Genomic DNA, 6,000 nt, shown 5'->3' with positions numbered 1-6,000 from the left:
ACGGCTTTGGCTACTGCAGCCAGAAAGAAGCAGTGAAGGAAATAGTGCGGCACTTTGAGGACGCTCTCCTGCTAACAGTTTGAGTTTCTGCTCGTTAATCGGATATTTAATCCCGCACGCAGCCGAGCCGGTAAGTAGAGTTTATTTACGGTAAACCTTAATTTAGGTGACGCCGTATTAAGATGTTTTTTGTCGGCCGTTTAGAGCTAATTTCTGCGGATTTTGTCAGTGTTTATAGTGCTGACTGTAAGTTGGGAAACGGAAGCGTTGGTTTGGTTTCAGTGAAGGAGACAGAGTTCACAGATAAAACTTGTAACTGACGTCTAACGTCAGACGCAGAGGACATTAACTAAGACAGCACGGGGGGTATAAATGCGCTGAAGTGTTCAATGTTGTACTGACAGGACATATTAAGATGTGTAGGTGGTTTCTTGAGTGTGGCAGGCGGGTCAGAGCGCAGAAACGCTGCTGCTGCCTCTATTACGTAACTTATTGAGGAAAACGATGCGTTTTCCTACAACCCCGTGCCTCTGTGTGTGTGACAGGAGTGTAAACATACACAGTGTCCTGCTATGACACCGCTGGGCGTGCTTACAGCAGTGATGCTGCGGCTCATGCACGCATCAACATGGCCATTTGTTCTCGCGTTACTGCGTGTGGATGCTGGCACATGTGGTCCGCGCACTTTACTGCAGTTTTTTTCTGCTGGTTTTGAGTTTCAAGGTCAGCTGGACATCGATTTGTGAAGAGCTGATGATGCTCTAGAGGAGGAGGAAGAGGTGGTGGTGGTCGTGGAGGGTGACCTGCCAGGAAATAAGGCCTTCAATGCGAGTGTGTTTGACTGAATTTAAATGAGCTTCTATGCTGGTGCCAGATGATGAGCAAATAAGTCTTCCAGCTGGCTTTTGCATCTTTGATTTCAGGCATGTAAACAGACCCCTAAAAGTTTAGTGTGATATATATATATATATATATATATATATATATATATATGAATATGAATGAGTTTAGGGTGGCTCCAGCAGATCCCGGGAATAACATCGGAGATCTCTGTCCAGAAGAGCGCAGTCCTGGGAACAGCTAAGATACTGCGCAGGACCCTCAAGCTCCCAGGCCTCTGGTAGAGGACCCGAGCTTGAAGGATAAACGCTTTGGTGAAAGTATGACATCCTTCAGGTCTGTCTTAATTCCTTAAAGATATTGGTCAACGTTACATGATAACATTGCAGAGTTGCAGCACATTTATCGGCTCCACATCTATCAGAAGATGGTGCACTGTCCAGGGACCATGTCAAGGAATGGACATGGTCAGTAAATATACTCAGGTAGGCTGTGGTGTTTAAACGATGCTCAGTTGGTACTAAGGGTCCTAAAGTGTGTCAAGAAAATATCCCCTATACCATGACACCATCAGCAGTCTGAACTGTTGATATGAAGCCGGACAGATCCATGCTTTCATGTTGTTTACATCAAATTCTGACTCATCTTTCTAATCTTCTATTGTCCAGTTTGAGCGAGCCAGTGTGAACCATGGCCTCAGTTTCCTGTTGTTATCTGACTGGAGTGGCATACAGTGTGGTCTTCTACTGTTGAGATGCTCTTGTGCATACTTTGATTGGTATAAGTGCATATTTGAGTTACTGTTGCCTTCCTTTCAGGTCAAAGCAGTCTGGCCATTCCCTTGTTGGCCATTCTCTGTAAACCCTGATGATTGTGTGGGGAAAATCCCAGCACATCAGCAGTTTCTGATTTACCCAGACAAGCTGCCATGCCACATTCAGTGTCACTTAAATCACCTTTCTTCCACATCCTGATGTGCAGTTGCCATGTGATTGGCTGGTTAAAATTTGTGTGTTAACGAGCAGTTGAACAGCTGTATCCGTCTGGTGAAGTGTTCGCTGTTTATATGTAATATTTTAGAAGTCAGGGAGGCTTTGAAACAGTGATTTTTTTTTTTTAACGATTTCTTACAGTTTTTTGTTTACATCTTTGCCTATGCAGCAGTTAAACCGAGTAATGGAGACAGTAACTAACAGAAAAAGAGGGAATTCTGATTATGACTCAGAATTGGCCACATTTGAGGGTTAACTTCCTATAAATAAATCCAGTTTATGAGAAAGAAGAGCGGCAAATACACTTGCTTGCTGTTGATCGTTAATTACCTTCGAGTGAAGAGGCTTCGCATGTCAAGTTAAATAAATTTAGTCCCTGAATTTAGAAAGATGGCGTATTGATTCTGTCTGTATTGACAGATTGATGTGATTTGAAGCCATCTGGTCACTGCCCTCCTCTGTCTCTGTTATATTTGTGTGTGCGTGGTGACTCATCAAACTCTCCCACTCAGTGCCGAGCTGGGGGTCAGGCGGCAGCACGTTGATTCATCTTCATCCGCGTCTCCCTCTGCGCTCTCGTCATGTATACAGCGAGCACGTGTGTGGCGGCGGTCGTGGCAGATGTTCTCTGTTGTCTCATTACCCGTCTGTTTTAATACATGCAGGAGGAGAAGTATGTAGCTTACATAATAATGAGGAGGAGGAGGCCGGTTGGTAATGAGCTGTGTCATCCTCTTCATCAAAATACATCGCTCCATAAACCCTCGATGTTATCAGGTCATGTTAAACAGAAAGATGGAAAGACAGTGGAGATAAGCTAGTAGATCCACTGCCATTAGCATTTTGCTGGGATTCAGGACATAAGCAAAACTGAATAAAACCAAAGAGAAACGTTTCCTCACATCTGCTAGTTCTGGTTTCATTTATTGAGATCAGCGACTAATGAGAAGTTACCGATCCTACACCAATAACTAGACTGTGGGTATCTGCTGATACCAAGCACTGGTCTGATACAAGTGTAAAACTAATTTAAAGTTAAATTAATAATATCTACTTTGAGCAAAGTCTTGAGCCACCTCTCACTTCTTTATATTTTGCTTCCATGGAGCCAGACCTTTCTTTCATTTTTTAAGTGCTCTTGAACAATAGTTCTCCAGGCTTTCTGAAGGTTTTCAAAAGTTTTTTTTCCTTTTTTTTTGTTAACCCATGTAACACTGACATATGAATCACTTGAGCACAAAAGGCTCCTTACTCAAGGGATGAACCAGTGTTGTGTCTGCACACAACAGACAGCTCAGCAAAGAATCAATTTTAAAATGTATCTTTAGGCACTTTTTTACTATCATCCTGCCACAGAAACACAACATTTGTTTCCATTTCTTTAGTTGAATCTATGAAAATTGCCAAAGATAAGTCCATGGAAAATTCCAAAAAACAAAATAGTATTTATTTTCACAAACATGTTGATTCCCAAAGAGATGTTACTTGAAATTTTTTGCATATCTCAGCATGGTGTGCAGTTTGTCCTTATAAAAATCAGAGGAAATTGGACAATCGGAGGTCAAAGAAGTGGCAAGCCTAAAAAGAGAACTGTCTACAAGAGATGAACTGTATTTGAAAGTCACGTCTTTAACAGTGAGGGGAAAAAATCCAGCAATCCTGCTTTCAGCCAGTGGTGTTGGAGGTCTGTGTCTAAATTAATGAATTATGAACACAGTAAAGTACCATCATCTGGAAAGCACCTGATTGGCAGTGGCTTCATGTTCCAGCATGACAATGACAAACAAAATAAAGAAATGAGAGGTGACTCGAGACTTTTATACAGTACTGTGTAACGAGATGTTATCTCACAGAGGCACCAACAAATATTCTAAAGGTAATTTAAGGTTACATTTCAGTTTCCCGCAAAGATGTCTTCATGTCTGTTGCAGTTCCAACCGATCAACAGAAACTGAAAGACATGTAAAGCTTTCTTGCAGTAGAGTATACAAACCAAATGTTATTCACATTTAAATACCATGCATGCATGCATGCATACCATGCTTATGTGGCAATTGTACTGACCTTTAATCTCTGATATACAGTTGAACAGGTCTACCTGAAAGTCTGGTGAGTGTAACTTTAACCTGATAAGTATCTTATTTTTACCTTATCTTACTTCTGTTCAGGAAAAGAAAAGGAAATAATTTTAATTCCAGATTTGCAAGAGTTATTTAGTTTCTTCTACAAATATCTTTTGTGAACAGTTCTTTTTAAACCACAAAGAAAAGTTCTGGTAAGAAATTAACCATATTGTAGTAGACTTAGAGTTTAGATAAAGTCCTTACACGGTAGTGTCTTGCCCAAGGATACTTTAGCATGCAGACTGGCACCAATCATCAGTTTAGCAGATGACCTGCTCTACCGCCTAGCTACAGCTACCCGAGCAAACTTAATAAAATAAATAGTTAGTAAAATACAAGGAGACCAGTTCAGATTGGTTAAGAGGAATTTGAGAAGTTCTGCTTCAAGCTAGTGTAAAATTGTAATGACGAGTTGGCTATAAAATAGTTTAGATGCTTTGATTTGACCATGTCTGCACTGGTTTTTCAGATGGAAACTGAAAACGGGTGTCACTTGAAACCGGTTCCAAATTTTTCCAAAGAATGAGACTTTTATGTGCTTTTATCAGCTTTATTAATCCATGCAGGTTCTGGCTCATTATATTTTCTGTAACTTATTTCAGTTGAGGTGAAGCCAACAGCAACATGCTGAAACATGAATGAAAACGATCGTCATGCAAATATTTTTTCACCTCCTCCATTTTAAATGTGGGAGAAGGATTTCAGATAATAAAGCAGTTGTATCAACACTGAAAATGTGCGTGGGTATACTTGTTTCCTCATGTAAAACCAGGTCAAGAATCAATAAAGGGACTTGATAAAGAAACACATCAGTAAGCCAATTCGATAATGACTTTGCTATCAATAAAGCCTCTGTCAAATAGAGTAGGAAAAAAGTATTCCTGCCACTACAGCTATTATAATATGCAGTTTTGAATGTCCGAATTTGTTGCTTAGTCCTCTGTGATCTAAGTCTTCACCATTGCTTACCCCAGTGGTGTCCAAACCCAGGCATCAAGGGCCGGTGTCCTGCAGGTTCTAGATGTGTCCTTGATCTATCACAGCTGATTTAAATGGCTAAATTATTTCCTCAACATGTCTTGAAGTTCTGCAGAGGCCTGGTAATGAAGTAATCATTTGATTCAGGTGTGTAGACCCCTATTATCCTTCTATCAGAACACAAAATATTGATTTATTTGATTGTTCTCTTGAGTCTCTTTCAGGGAACAAAGAAAAATAATCCTTTGAACTTGCGCACCAAAAACATTTTCTCCAAATTAAGTAGGTAAAGTAAGTTTGGAGTTTCTTTTCAGATCCTTTCTAGCTTCTGTCCCTTTAAAAGCCATCTGTTTTCTCATTGGCTGCCCCCTCATAAACAGATGGCTTGAATCGCAGGTGGGTGGAGCCAAGATGTCAGCTCTCAGTGACATCAAACAGAGCCTAATGTAAGAAAAGAAAGCATTTGACACTGAGCGCAGAGCAGTCTGAAGCCTGGGGAATGACTGACCTTTACACATGGTGATCTCATTATGCTTTTAATATGAGAATCCACCATTGTAACCACACAGGCACCATTTGACACCATTTCGGAGAGGTGCAGTTTGGGTATGATGGGACACCGCTTGAGGAGATGTTGTTGCTTTTTCTGGCAGAGAAGGTATTAACTGGCTCAGATATTTGGGAAGCAGCGAGCTGGAGACAAATGTTTGCAGACATGCAGGGAAAATAGGAGGATGCAAACCTTGAGGAATGATATACTGATTTCTCCCTGCAAGATGAATAAGAAATTTCTTTTGAATTTCTTTTAAATTTTGATTTGCCCTACTGCTAGTCAGTGCGGTCTAGTCTTTGTGAACTATGTTTGCAGATGACATTGTTATCCATAGTGGGTGTGTAAAGGAGGAGGAGGAGAGTCCAGAGTCGCAATGAGGGTGCTACACCAGAAGCCTCCTTCTGATCGCTTTAGTTGCTAGCAACCAGTTGGCGTGATGAGTCCTTCCTTTCACTGAATGTGTAAGAAACTAAAGCCCTGAGTGTTGATTTTAGAAAGTTCTCTTTTCTTGCTC

General features: G+C 40.9%; 1 protein-coding gene across 15 annotated transcripts in view; it reads left to right on the top strand.

Moving 5' to 3' along the window:
* The window catches only part of inpp4ab (inositol polyphosphate-4-phosphatase type I Ab), a 76,654-nt gene continuing 70,654 nt past the window's right edge, over positions 1-6,000 (top strand). For 4 of the 15 annotated variants that reach the window (XM_040051648.1, XM_040051652.1, XM_040051649.1 and 1 more), the window contains exon 1: positions 2-130. The gene's annotated coding sequence lies outside the window, so the exon portion shown is untranslated. Of the gene's footprint in view, positions 131-6,000 lie in introns of all 15 variants that reach the window. The other 11 variants (XM_040051646.1, XM_040051654.1, XM_040051653.1 and 8 more) reach the window with 5 other exon arrangements.

This window comes from Simochromis diagramma, unplaced genomic scaffold (genome assembly GCF_900408965.1).
Source record: "Simochromis diagramma unplaced genomic scaffold, fSimDia1.1 OVJJ01000107.1, whole genome shotgun sequence".
Classification (NCBI taxonomy): domain Eukaryota; kingdom Metazoa; phylum Chordata; class Actinopteri; order Cichliformes; family Cichlidae; genus Simochromis; species Simochromis diagramma.
This window is presented reverse-complemented; position numbering and strand designations above follow the sequence as displayed.